The sequence below is a fragment of the Phasianus colchicus genome, chromosome 3 (assembly GCF_987193195.1).
Source record: "Phasianus colchicus chromosome 3, bPhaCol1.hap1.1, whole genome shotgun sequence".
NCBI lineage: Eukaryota > Metazoa > Chordata > Aves > Galliformes > Phasianidae > Phasianus > Phasianus colchicus.
Window position 1 is genome coordinate 18,680,426 of NC_143438.1, and position 14,941 is coordinate 18,695,366.

Sequence of the window (14,941 nt, forward strand, 5' to 3'; positions counted from 1 at the left end):
GGATCTGACCCATTTACTTAAACTGACAATACCTTTTTAGTTTAAGTTATCATGACAACCCATACCTACATGTGCTAACCTGAAGGGGTTTTTTTTAGCCTTTATGAAAAGTATGAGAAAATAGTTGACAAAATCTTTTAGTTTATGACATCCCCCTCAAAAAAACAAAAAACAAAACAAAACAAAAAAAACAAAACAAAACCTCATTCACTTGTATTAAATATAGCAAATTAATCTGAAAATAAAAAAGAGGCATGCAGAAGGAAATATTTCCTAACATCAGAACTTAAGAGTGAACTTCTCATTTTAAATAGGTCTTTTAAATTACCATCCTACGTAAATGAAAACATGAAATTAAATAAAAATCTAAAAATGAAATAAAGAAATGTAGGCAATTATTTTCTGAACATGTAACTAGACTACCAAAACTGTGTGAAACTAAAACCGAACAACAAAAAAGACCATGACAAACACGCCTAGAGTAGGCACTGATGCCAGGTCAAAGATGGGATTGGTACAGGGGAGTTAAAAATGCAAGGGGAACACACAGAAATGCAAAAGAATGCCCCCACTACATGACTGACTTACATGCAATTAACAAAGCAGTGAAGAATTGCTGCTAATTTAGAAGGGATGGAGGATGTCAGGGGGGAGCAATTCCACTGGTGTTTTTTTCACCCTTTCCATCCATCTGCTGGCATACTCAGTGTTTGTATTCACACATGAGAAGAGAGATGCCTTTTCTCCCTACCTGCTACAAGCCATTGAAATAGTGTCTAGATAATAAAATGGCAGGCTGCTCTTGACAAGAGATAGCAGACTGATTGCTAATTTAGTGCTTAGGCATTATTCATATTTCTTTAACCGTAGTTGCAGAATAATGATGCATCTCCATTGCTATACTGTTGCTTGACAAAAAGAAGACAGAAGAAAATGCATAGATGAATAAAATTCTTAAAGAACTGTGCCTGTGAGAAGTACTGAAGCATAACATAAATCTAGGCCAATACGAGCATTGAGTAAAAAAAAATTCCATAATTTTACTCTGTACCAAAGTGGTCCTAAAGTACATTTTATTTGATTTTCGTGTATTTTCATCATTATTAAGAAAGAAAGTCAAATCTATTTCTCATATATGCACTTTTAATTACTTTGATCTGTTTCAGAAAGGGTTTGCTTTGTTTCTAATTAATATCTGTAGGTTTTCTTTAATTACTTAAATATGTTTAGCCTGAAAATGTGTGATTAAAGGAGGATCTTCCATTTAAAAGTCTCATGAGGGACATGCAGGTGTGACATCTGAACACATCACACCCGTGGCCATTTCAGTTAAAACTTCTCTTGCTATTAACACCTTTAAGAGTTAAATGAGATTGTTGACATATATAATTAATAAGAAAACTGATTAACTGCTTTAACAGCCTTCCTTTTGTTCTGTAGAGCTGGCACACTTTAGCAAACCTGTATGCCAAAGTATTATTCACTTTCTCCGAGGGTTGCCAAAGGTTTCTATTTGTTCATTTAATTTGATTTGACTAATGCACCCCACTCCAAATCTATAAACATGTTCATAGTGATAGCAAGGTTGACCTCGCTTCCTAACTCCAAACCTATATAAAACTCAGCATGAAAAAAGCAGCACTTCTGCTACAGCCAATCAATGGTGTCCTAGATACAGTTGTACAGATGAGATTTTTATCTTTCCAAGACTTAATAGAACAAGCTGCAGTAAAAAAAAAAAGTGCTTTCTCTTTTGCTTTTTTTGTGAGCAGATCTTTTTTGGAGTTTTCCTTTTTTTTTTTTTCATACTTGGAAAGTCTTACAGCTTCTTCTGGAGGAGTAAAATTGGGTTTGCACTTGAAAACTGCATAAAGGAATAAAACAAAAACCGATGTCCAGTAATTGCAAAGCCCAAATATACCACCTTCTTATGGTACAGTGTAGTAGCAATGATGCACATCAGTGACAAGAACATAATTGGCTTAATGGCAGTGTGCCATACCCAAGCTGATTGTAACTTTTGTTCTTGCAGACAGCTTGAATCTCTGAACTCCCATAGATTTCTCACAGTGTTTGCTTTTGTCCTCAGAGTCTTTAGCTTTGATTTTTGCCCTATAATTTTGTGATTCCTTTTTTTTTGCCAGATTAGATTGCCTAAAGCCCTGGTCTAGTATTAAATGTGGAGGTTGGTGGCCCTGCATGTGGCAGGGGGGGGTTGTAGATTCATGATCCTTGAGGTGCCTTCCAATCCTGGCCATTCTGTGATTCTATAAAGCAAAGGCAGCCATAGACAGCCACCAAGCTTTCTAAAAGGAAGGTGCTTCTTTAGAAAATTATTTAATTTATAATTTCAGAATATAATTTTAAAAATACATATGCAAACAATAAAATAAGTAACTCATATTTCAGGATCAGAATATCTACTATTTTGAAAAGCTCAACTTTTTGAAACAAAGACCTTGTCAGTCTGTACTGCCTGGATAGTACTATATTATATCTGTATTTTAATCTTCTTGGAGGCTTTTGGCTTGTAGCCTTATAAATGGGCAAGGATGTGAAGATATTACATTGATGTAAATATTAAAACGTCCCCTTTTTGAAGTTAAAAAAGCTGTATTTTTAAGATAATCAACAACAGTGATTTTAATAGAGAAGTCAGAAACAAAATAAAACGGGAAAAAAAGTATAAGGAAAATATACTTAAAATAGCAGATGGAGGGTGCAAAGAATTGCCATTTGGAGCAAGAATTTTGTTTGCAGTTTCCTGGGTTTCCCTACACTAAAATTATTATTATTTGTATTATCAGATTTTATCTAACAGAAGTTGATTTTCATGCTATAAATCGAATAGTGAAAGAGTGGTTAAGGATAACAATTCAACATATTTCCTGTCTGCAACACAAAATGGCAACTGCCAATACAGGTATTGATTCCATTAGCCGCCTTGTCCCAAAAAAATACTTTGTTTGTCTTCCCTACAGCTTTTCATGAAAACAAATGTTTTTACTTCTCTATCTTAGAATTAATTTACCATGAAAAAAATTCTGAGTTCAATTGCAAATTGTTTCTCAGGGATATACATCAGTTCTTCTTATCTTAAGGCAAAGAAATTGTAAATTAGATTTTAACAGGCCAAATGCAAGCAATATACATTTGTATAACAAGCTCTAATGATTTTAAAAAAATGATAATAAAAAATCCAATCACATCTACTGCTAAAATCATAGTTAGTGGTATTTAGTATTGAAGTGAATTCAGATTTGTTGTGATCATTTATGGACAAACACTATTGCATGACTTGGGACTATTAAGTCATAAATGAGAAATAATGATTATTGAAATAATGTCCTCTGGAGATTAAGGACCATTATTTTCAATAAAATCTTACCATAATCTTCAATAAAGGAAAGATCTACCACACTGAGAAGAGTATATATGGTGCATTTGCAAACTGCATTTACAAATAAAATTTGCACCTTTGTGCCACCAGTACAAGTTGTGACTCACGTATTTATTCAAATACATACAAAGGTGCATGCAGGGGGAGCTCTTTTATTTTTAATGGATAAAATAATTACCCAAGAGAGAAGACTGTTGGTGGTTGCACTCCTTAGAGCTATCTTGTTCTTTCTAGGTGCTTTTTTCTGTTTGTTTGTTTGTTTTTAAACTTGTCTCCATTTTTAAAGCTGCCTTTTGCAAGTAAAATTGTCTAAGAAATAAATCAGAAAGCGTCAATGCTCACAACAGCACAGAAAAAAACTAAAACTACATGTTTGTGCTCATGAAATACTAAAAAGTATCATCAGAGATGGGCATTATGGGGGGATGTATAAATCAGTATTGAGCATAAGTAGATTGGGAGTTTCCAAAATGTAAAAGATTTTCTTTGCATAGATTGGAAAGAAGCTATTTCTCAAGCCCTGACAGTACAAAGTGGCTGAGTTCATCCTGATTTTTACTGTTCACTACTTTTGAAATTTTCAGACTGCTGTTCTTCAAAATCCTTTTATATGTACAACTTATTTAGCCACTAAGGTCTATTTTTCAATGCTATAACTTGAAAAATGAGGTCTATCTCATTACTTGAAAAATCTTTTGCCTTTCAGAGTATTTTGCAAATGTATAGATAATTTCACCTCTGCTCCCAAGGTAAGTTCTGGTGTATCTGACAAAGACAGTGATCTAGTCCCCAGCTATAAAGAAAAAGTTTGTGGAGGTCAGTAGCTGCTCTGATTTGCCCCAGAAGTAGGTTACACTAGGGAGAAACAGAATGGCTTGGAGTAGAGGGATTTGTAGGGGATTCCTCAAGAAAATGTTGCTATTTCTGGCTGTTAAAGTTAATAACATTTTCTCTTATGTTTCTTCCTTCGCTTTGCAAACTTTCTGAAGTATGAATGTGATGGAGTGACAAGCAGATAGAAAGATGTGCTAATGTTACAGTGTTAATACTGCCAAAAGCTTTGGTGATCTTTTAAATTACTATTTATTTATTTATTGTTAATTTAATGCTTTATCATGAGTAACCAGCAACATGCTGCTATGACTTACAGATACAATCTCTGCATCATATGGGAATACTGAGTAATAGTAAAACGTACCTTATGGACTTCATTACTTTTCAGTAGTGAAATCACCAGCCAGCAATCCAAAAAGAAAAATGATCACATCAAGAATAAAGTATCCTAGGGAGAGAATTAATGTCACAATAATTACATGGTTCACAGTGGAGGATATGTGGTTATTAGCAGTTGTAGAGAAGCTAATTAAGCAAGTCAAAATTCTTTTTAAACCAGTTTAATCAAGAGAAAAATATTCCCTTGGTGCTGAACAACTAACTAATATGCAAGGATTGAGAACTCATGGTTACATCAAAAAAAAAGATAAAGCTTGTGATTGTACTGCAGTGATCTCAGCTACCTAGAGTTTTAAAAAAATATTGGCTAATGGCAAAAGAATTAATCATATGTTTCTCTTCAGCAATACACGGCAAAGCAGGACTATGATTCATTACAGTCTCGGTACTTTTAACAAAATATGTCTTTATCATGAATGACTGCATTTTGCTCTTTCCTCATACTAAAAGTTATTTTGAGACAACCTCTTTGCCTTGCCTGATTCTCAAAGAGAGAATATCATGAAATGGAGATGAAAAAGACACTTCCAATTCATACCAGTCACTATAACCAAATTTAAAAGGAATCATTTTGAAGAAAAACAAATGAAAACATTCTGAAATGTTTGGAAAGTGTGCAGTGTTGTGTACACACATATATACACACACACATACCACATACACACACTGGTGATTTGCTTCTGGGACCAGAAAAACACTAGCTTGATTCACGAATATCTGTCTGAATGCCAGCATTGACTGTGCTTCATTGTGATTCAAGAGGTATAACAGAGTAGCTGGATTTTTCTTTTACCCCAGCCTCTCAGCGTATACAGTGAGACTGTGCCTCCAGAGACAGTACGGTTCTCAACTTTCTTATTCTGCCTATTGTGAAACTGTAATCTGTCTGGAATAATAACTTCAGTTTGTTCCTTTTTGAAGGTGATCAGTTGTTTGCCTAGTACACAAGTTCGCTGTTAGATTCCATTTAATTTCACTATTGAAATTATTAGAAATGCTGTTATGGAATACAGTATGGACAGCACTGATTTGTTTGTTTGTTTTTGTTATTCTTCTCTCATAACATTTCAGACAGCGTTCCATTATAACAGTCATAACATTTCAGCTCTAGAATTCATTAAAATATATTTGTAGTGGTAATACAAAGCACAGTGATTGCTGTAAATGGAATTGTGGCTTTTACGTTTGTTGAATTTTAAAACTTTTCAAATGAAATTGATAATTTCCTAAGAATAAGAAATAAAAGAGTTCTATGCATTAAGAATATCTCTAAGAATATGTGCTTTGTCAATTCAGGAATAATACACAAAGAAATTTTTAAAAAAGCATAGTGTACTTCTAGAATATTTAATATATTTTCACATTTAGCTTAAGTAGCATGAAACAGTCAGAATATTACACAGCATTAATAATAATCTTTATAATACTTAGCAATGAAGAATGGTTAAAAAAAAAAAAAAAAAAGATCAGTTGGAGGCTAGACAGATTTTTATGCATAGAATAAATAAGAATAGTGAATGTGGAGGAAAGATGAAATAGACACAAGGTTTTAAAGTTACCTGAATTTAGACAGTGAGTGGATGATATATATTAAAAAAAAAAAATAATAATAATAATAAAAAATAGAAGGAATATACAACAGAACATTTTGTGCTTCAGACAAGTCACATACATGTGCAGTGGAGCTGTGTCAGTAATTAACAGGAATTTTTGTGTCACTAAGCTACATAAACAATAGCTATTCAACAAGACATCTACAGTGGGTCTTATCTGAATATAAATATATAAAAAAAGTGTTATCTAGTTTAATCTAGTTTACATTCTTTCTAAAATCAATGGTGAAAGGATAATGTCTCATTGCATCTTTCTTAAGTTTATGTTCGTCTGTGGAAACTCACCCCTTTATTGACCATAAAGAGCGATGAAGCTTTTGTGAAGTGACTCTAGGGAAGTGATCCATATCCTATACAAATAAAAAACAGATGAACTGAGAAAAGGCATTAAAAAAGAAAATAAAATGAAAAAATCAAAGACTAGTAATTAGATCATACCTTAATCTATATAATAAACAATACAAGAAGAAATTGATATGGACTGATTGTAGTTTAATATATAGATGCATATTATATACATGTTATCATCATGGGTTTTTTTAAGTGTATGTTTTAAAGTGATGTTTTAAAGGAGTGTCTAAGAAATGCATAACTACATATCTTACTGCAAATCTTGCACATTTATATGGTTGGTGCACCTGCAGTTTCTGTTATAATTTCACTGCATCATACATATTTGAAAATGTATATCTTGTTGTATGTTTTTTATTGTCAAATAATATTTTCAAATTTTTCAACATGTTTCCTTCCTTTTTGTTCTCCTTTTGCAGGATTCTAAACTGATCTACTGAGATTAAAAGCATTTTTACCATTTGTTTCAGAACACTTTGAATCAATACCATGTATCTCCTTTCTCTTGGAAAAATGAATCACAAAAAAATTTACTGCATGGATGATAATATATTCACTTGCATACCAGATATCAAAATAAACTTTCTACTTTATATGTTAGAAACATATTTTAATAAAATTTATCATTCACAAACATTGATGAATAAATTACCGATGAGATAGTTTTTGCAGTTGAGGAAACAGGATAAAATATGTAGTGATCTGCTAATCATTTTTGATAGCCATCTTAAGTTCTTGTGCTACATTCTATTTAGAAATTTGTATTTGTAATTAATTACCAATCAATATTGCTAATGTTGTTTACAGTAGACAATGAAAATTAAGTTTGTCTGGAAATGAGAAAGCCAATTTACTTATCTATTTCTTTGTGTTGTAGAATTATGTGAAAATATTAACAAAATAGAGTCAATGGTTTTGTCTCACTGTTTTGAAATATGCATGTATAATCCTTATAAATACCAAGAATAAGAACTTTCAATCTGGCAAACAATGTTTGGATGTGTAAATTGATAATGGTGAATTCAACGAGAATTACTCTAAGCAGCCTGAGATTTCTTTTGTATAAAATTTTGAGAAAGTTCTCTTTGATTCATACCAAAAGCTAGAAAAAAGTGGAAAATATATTACTCTTGTAGTGTATTACAGTGTATTACAGAACAATCCAAACATTTATTTATTTATTTTTGTGGAGGTGTTTTTGCTTTGTTTTGGCTTTTGCATATTTTTTTCCTTTGTTCTGGTAAATGAAATGAAACTGTGTACCATTCTTCAGAAAACCATCAGCAATTAAATGCGTATGAGTGGTTTCTTTAGTAAGAAAGAATATCTCCATCTGAAGAAGAAAGGAACATCAATTTCTTGATGATCCTTTCTTAGTATGGAAGGCTTAAAACTTTCCTATTTTTTACAAACACCCTGGTATTCCAAAGTCACCAAATCTTAGATATAAATAGAAATGTTTCTCAAGACTGGAAATCAATACCATTCTCAATGTTGCCATATTAATCAGTGGAAAATTTGAGAAGAAAAATTTTATATGGAATAGAAATTTATTATAAGGAAGAGTCTAATAAGAAAGTCCCAAATCAATTTATTTATCAGCTTATTTATTTTAAGATAGGAAAGTATTTTAATACCTTATTGAACTTGTTTTAGGTTTAAACTTGGATTATGGATTATGATGTATTAAAAAGTGGGTGACCATTTTTAGCCATTAGTACATAGGATTTATGGTAAATTGCTACTGTGAAATAAAATGTCAAAGGACTAAAAAGATTTTGTTAAATCTTGAGTATGATCTAGAAGATTAGACATATGACTTTGTCTTTGTTTAGCAGAACCATGTAAAATTTAGCAGTCATCCAGAATTTTTTGTAAATTTAAGACAATTTGGATATTGTAAAATCAATTTACTTTAGTCTTTATAAAAAAAATATTTCAAGTAGTAGAATATATAACAAGTATTTCTTACATTTTAATAAATCTTTTAGCAATTATATTCATCCTGTTCATTTATTTTTTGATGTAACAAATTACCTCTATAAAGTTAAAATTTATGAGATACATTATTTACAAAAAGCTTATTCTCATATTCTTAAAATCGTAACTAAACTTTGCTCTGTAGGGACATTACACAGCTCTCTTAGACCAAAGTAGATTCTAAAGAGGCCAGTGTTTGTCCATTGTTAAAATATTGATGTTATTATCAATTTTTAACTTTACAATAAATGTAGATAACCAAATAATTCCCTTCATCATCTTCAACTTTATCATACCATATGTCTATAAGAAATAACTTTATTCTGATTATGTGTAATCAGCTGTAAAGGAAATTCATGAAATGGAGTGCTTTTAAAAATTATGATGACTGTATTCAGTAAAAATGTTTTTGATTCATGTTGAATCAAAAATCTGAACTTTCATGGCATATTTTGCTGAGAATTTTATTTAAAGAAAGATCTGTTTAAATGATATACTCTGATTTACTTTTTTTTTCCTTGCAAGCAACATGTTATTATAAAATGGATGCAGGGTTTATTTATTTATTCTTACCCTATTGATTATACATTGGTATTAATCAATTAGACAGTTCTTCATAGTCAAAGAAATTGCCTGTTTCTCATATTTTCTAACTCTTAATGTAGACAAAGCACTGTTTCAAGATGGTTGTTATTTATTGTTTATTTGAGGAACAGAACTCTAGAGCAGACAATACACTGAGAAGAAGAAACTGCTGAACAGGAGACAATAACTTTTTCTACTTTTCTGAAACCTTTTCCAGTAACAGTGTCCTGCTGTTCTCAGGAATAGTTTTGAGAAAAAAGGAGTCTGTCCGTCTCTTCTATTTCTATACTGATAGATAAGATAAAATAAGTGAACAGTATTCTAGGAGTCTATCAGAAACTTGCATAAAGTTTATTACAATTTAGCTGACAAACTTTTGAAAATGAGAATATACAATCTATTTCTCTAAACAGAGTGAGAATTAATTGAATGTAAAATGTATCAAATGTTTCCTTAATAACTGTTCTATTCTGGTCTCTGGATGGGCTGAAAGTGAAAGAAGAAAATCCTGTTCCTTGCACTGGAAAATCTGTACCCTGCAGATAGAAATCTCTTTGCATTTGTCAATACAGCATATCCATTATTTGCAAATAATTTCCTCAAGCTAAGAGCTATCAGACAGTGCAGACCAAACTTTCTCATCAAACAAATGTACAGTCATCATTAAACAAATAAATTAACAATGGAAAACACATAGGAAGAGAGACAGAAGATAATCAATGAATAGAGATAGCCATGACTTAGACTTAAAAAATGTTGAATGTATTTGATTGACTAGAACAGAGTGACTGAAATATGAAATACAAAATCTGAAAGGAGAAAACAAAGCAACAACAAAAAAAGCAAGAAATAAGAAAGCAAAAGAAAAAAAAAAAAACTAAACCGAAAGAGAGTGAGGGAAGAATGACCAAGGAAGAAGAATAATTAAAGGTGTTTTTAAAAAGGCAACTCAAAGTACAGTTTTGAAAGTGATGTGTGGCATTTATACAGTGAAAGTAAGGGGGAGGCCTATTAGCAATTCCTATTAACTTTTATTTTTAAAATTTAAAAATTTATGACAGCAGGACTGCATGATGAAAGAAAACTATCATAATCTTTCTATCAGCAACACTGATATGACTGAAGAACACCACTTCTAAGTGCGATGCCTGCTAGGAAAAAGCTCTCAAGTCATTCTGAGTATAAAGAATTGCTTAAGGATAGAGTTGATACTTCATTAGGCTTTATTCATGCACATTTTATTACTACTAATGAGGATTCTGAAGATGAAAGAACCATAGGGGGAGTGAAAGTCAGCTTGTGGGCAAGAATTTCAGCTGGGACATAGAAGATCCATGGTCAATTTCTAAGTGCCAAATAATCCCTTTTGGTCTGCCAGCATCTTTTGCCACTCAAATATGAAGTTAAAAATAATGATTGTAAAACTTCAGAACATACTATATACTATAATTTAGCAAATCTTGTCAAATTAGATAATTTGCCAATAAATAAAGGAAATTCAGATGCATTTGCAAAGAGAAAAACCCTATTGTTCATATGTTAATGGACATGACACCAAGTCATAGTTTTGGAGGTACCGGTTAAAAGTTTAAAAAACCTTTCTTGTGGTTTATACAATTAAAATTTTGAGTATTTCAACCAGGAGTTTATGGAATCCCTTTCCTTAGAAATTTTAATTAAAAAAGCTTCATTTTCTCTCAGGAGGAAGTGAAGTGCACTCAATTTTATCTTTAATTTGGTGTAGACTACTTTCCAAGATTATCTGGAAAGTCTGGAACTTTTTTTGTTTAATTTATATCAAGTATAATTAGATGAAATTAATTGAATGAAATGGAGAAAAAGAAGGAAGTGCTGAGAAAGGAATTACCTTCCATTGTATTTGTCTGCATATATGAAGATACATTTGCATTGCATTGTGGTAAAATTTCATTTACCATTGGCCAACAGGAAACACTGCAGAAGAAAATAGAATAAGAAAAACAGATATAGCGCAGACAGTGATAAGCAAAGAAGTTGAATTTGTAATATTTTCACAACTATGAGTAGTCTTTAAGTGTTTGAAATTACAAAAAAATAACTATCCACCTGCACTCATCATTATTGTTTTTTCTTTTCATACCTAATCAAAGAAATTGAAGGGAAATGTACGTCTTAATCTAATGATGAAATATAGAAAAATAAAACCAAAGTATTTTCTAGTAGGAATATGATGAATAGTCAGAAAATGTCAGATTTTGGGGCAGTCTGTCAGAATAGTCTGATGTGGAAGTGTCTATGAAGAAAAGGTACGCAAATGAATTACTTCATGTAGAAAAAATGGCATCCATTGACATTCATCGATTCTTGCTGAATGTTTATGGAGACCAGTGAGGTGGGGGTGATGTTTTTCAGTAATGATGCTGTCATAGCAACAGTGAAACACTGATTCACTTCCACAGATTTTTATAAGTGTGACATGAAGGCTCTTGTTCATGTTTGGTGAAAGTAGAGTTTTATAGTTGAGAAATTGCTCTGTCAAATAGTGTTATTATGCTGTTTGTATCTGTTGTAGTTTCCATGGAAATAAGTAGGAGGCATTACTTTTGGAAAGACCTACATATCTGTGCAGGCAAGAAAAGAACTATTCAGTTGTGATACTGAACAAAAACACACCCATAGACAAGTAACTTCAAGAAGTCCAAGTGAAATAATTACATATTCATCTTGCCTGCTGTTTGGAAATTCTTTTCAGAAGAGGAGGGAGGAGCTGTTAGAAGCAAAACAATATAAAATATGTTCTTACAATTCAGTGGAGAAGTGAGGGCTTCCTACTGATTATTCAATGGGAAATAATATGAATTATATGGCTATTAAACTTGAACTCTTCATGGGATAGAGATCAAATTCTGTGTATTTTTATCTTGTTCTGTTATAAACAAATTCATTGAACTGTACAACTGGAATCATTCAATTGATAAATTAATGAAAACTTTTGTACATTAAATTCAAGAGACTTTATAAGCTCTTTAGTGATCATAAAAGATGACATGAAATAGGTCAGAGATATTCTGCAGCAGTATGCTGAAGATCGTAGAAATAAAAGATACCAAAACTGAAACCCAGGTATGTCTTTTAAATGAGTCTAAGCAGCTTTCTTTTCTAGTGTCCTATTTTCAACTGGGACAGAGTTGTTTTTCTTCACAGTTTCTAGTATGATATGTTTTTGGCTGTCAGAGAAAAACAGTGTTGATAACACACCCATATTTTGATTGTTGCTGAACAGCGTAAAGAGTCAAGAACTTTTCAGTTTCTCAGCTTCTTGTGCTGTCCTGCCAGTAAGGGGGCAGAGGGAGGAGAAGGAACTGGGAGTAAATAGAGACAGGACAACAGACCTAAACTGCCCAAAGGATATGCCATACCATGTGATATCATGCAAAGAAACTATAAAACTTAGAAGATTTGTCTGGGGGAAGAGCCACTTCTCTGGGACTGTCTGAGCATCAGTCCAGTGATGAGCAATTGTTTTATGCCCCACAATTTTCTCTATATATATTAATTTAAGAATGCTGTTATTTCTCCCCTTATTTTCTGTCTTAGAAAACAGTTTTTATCTCGACTTGAGTCCTACTTTTTTTTCTCTTTTCTTTTTTTCCTCAAACCAACTGGGAGAAGGGGGAGTGAGAGAAGGTCTATGTGGTGTTTAGATGCTTTCTGGGTTAAACCATAATATCTAGTCTTCTCATCTCTGTTAAACTGTGAAATATAGTCTTCAGAGTATAACTCAGTTGTCAAATAGTACAGATTCTTATACTAAGATATTTCTAAATGGAAACAAGTTGGGCAGTAATGAGATATTTCTAAATGGAAACAAGCTGGGCAGGAATGTTTCATAATTTACTAAATCACTTTATTTTACGTATACAAAATATTCACAAAATATTCTGTTTACTTTTGCTTAATCCAAATCCATTTTTGCAAATGTATTTTGTCTATCAGAGCATCATGGAAAACCAAGTGTGGATTTTTTTTTTTTTTTTAATCAGAATTAACTATTTCCACAATTCTTCTCATATTATGGAGTATTTGATTCTGTCCCTTTCCATTTTCTTGTTGTCTTGCCCAAATTTTAGAAATATAATTTTTTAAAAAATGAAGTATTCTTTTTATCTATGACATGGACAGCTTATTTACTCCTCTGAACACTGGCTATTGACCTCATGCCAACACTACAGCGGAAGTGCAGAACATCCTGTTTTAACAACTAGCAAGTGACCCAATGTCATTTTGTGTGTCCACTATCTCACAAACTTCTTTATTTTTTGTGATGTTTTTCTTATTTTTTTTTGTTTGTTTCTTTGTTTAATTCAGATTTTGATAAAGATAAGGTAGAGAGATGGATTGGTTATAAACTTTGACTTCATGCTCTTCTTAGTGCCAAAGATCATCCAGAATGCTGCTGCATTAGTTATTCTATTAGATTAGCCCCATAGTGACTTCAGTCCTTATTTTCACTTTTATTTCTTATTCCTGTTCTTCTGTCGCATCAAACATGAACTAGTAATCTTTACTGTCTCTGAGCATGATACCAGCCAAGCAAACAAACAAAGAAAAAAACAAAACCACACACAGAAACCCAACATAATGAAAAAGTATTATCATGCTGCTGTGCTAAGGCAACCACTTAACACTCTGACGATATTAGCTTATGATTTCCTTTAACTCTCTGTTTGCTTATATCCATTCTGTTGTCTTTTGCCCCACAGTTAACTTGAGAGCTTTTTTTTTGGCACTAATTGAGGATCAGTTAAATTCAACCATGGGCATTAGAGCAATAAAATTAAGAAAATTAATAACAACTCTTAAGCCACAGAATTGGATAGATAGCATAGCTTGAGACTAATTGAAGAGTTCAGATCTCAGTGGAATTGCAACAATTCTAATAATGCTGATAAAGCAAAATGGATTTTCTAGAAGCTGTATAGTACGTAAGGATTTTATAGAAATGTGTATAAATAAAATTATACTCAGTCTTCCTCCTTTTTTTTTATTACTTATGTCAGCAGGATTGCTGACATAAGTTGATCTTAAAATTAAAGCGTTTAAATGTGTGCTTAAAACTTCAACCCCCCTACTCAAATAACTAAGCAGATCCATAAGCAACTTTCTTGTGCAACAAAGAGATGTAGAAACACTGAGAACTACACAAGCATGCTGAAGCGTGGGCACAGATTTTTTTATTGTTTAAAGAAATGTATGAAAGACCTCTGTTTCAAGATAGTTAGTAACACTGATGCATTTATTAAAATATACCAAATACTAAATGTAGACTTGCATACTTATGTGATTGAAATTTGCCAATCTATGCTCCAAAACTGCTTGAAATACATTTTAACATTTTTATCACCTTTGTCAGCCTAACCACTGAGAAGTAATGATCTTTGCAATGAAAACACATAAACTTAGCATATCCAATGAAAAAATATCTGAAAATAATGCATTTGATGCCTGAAACTGGATAGAGTTTTTTTTTTTTTCTATTTATGGCTTCTTTATAAGACTAATTAGCATTACACAGGACAGAAATATTGCATCATCAAGATGTTCCTCATAAATGTTTTCATTTTGTAGGGATAACAGTTTCCTTAGGAATAGGAATCTTCTTGATCCTTCATTTAAGTTGAATACTGTAACTAGGAAAAGTTTCACTTCTATACAAGACAGGATTGCAATTTAGTCTTCTTGGTTATTGATTAAACTCTGAAGTGTTTAGTCTATGAAACTAAAGAGTGTATTAGTTTTA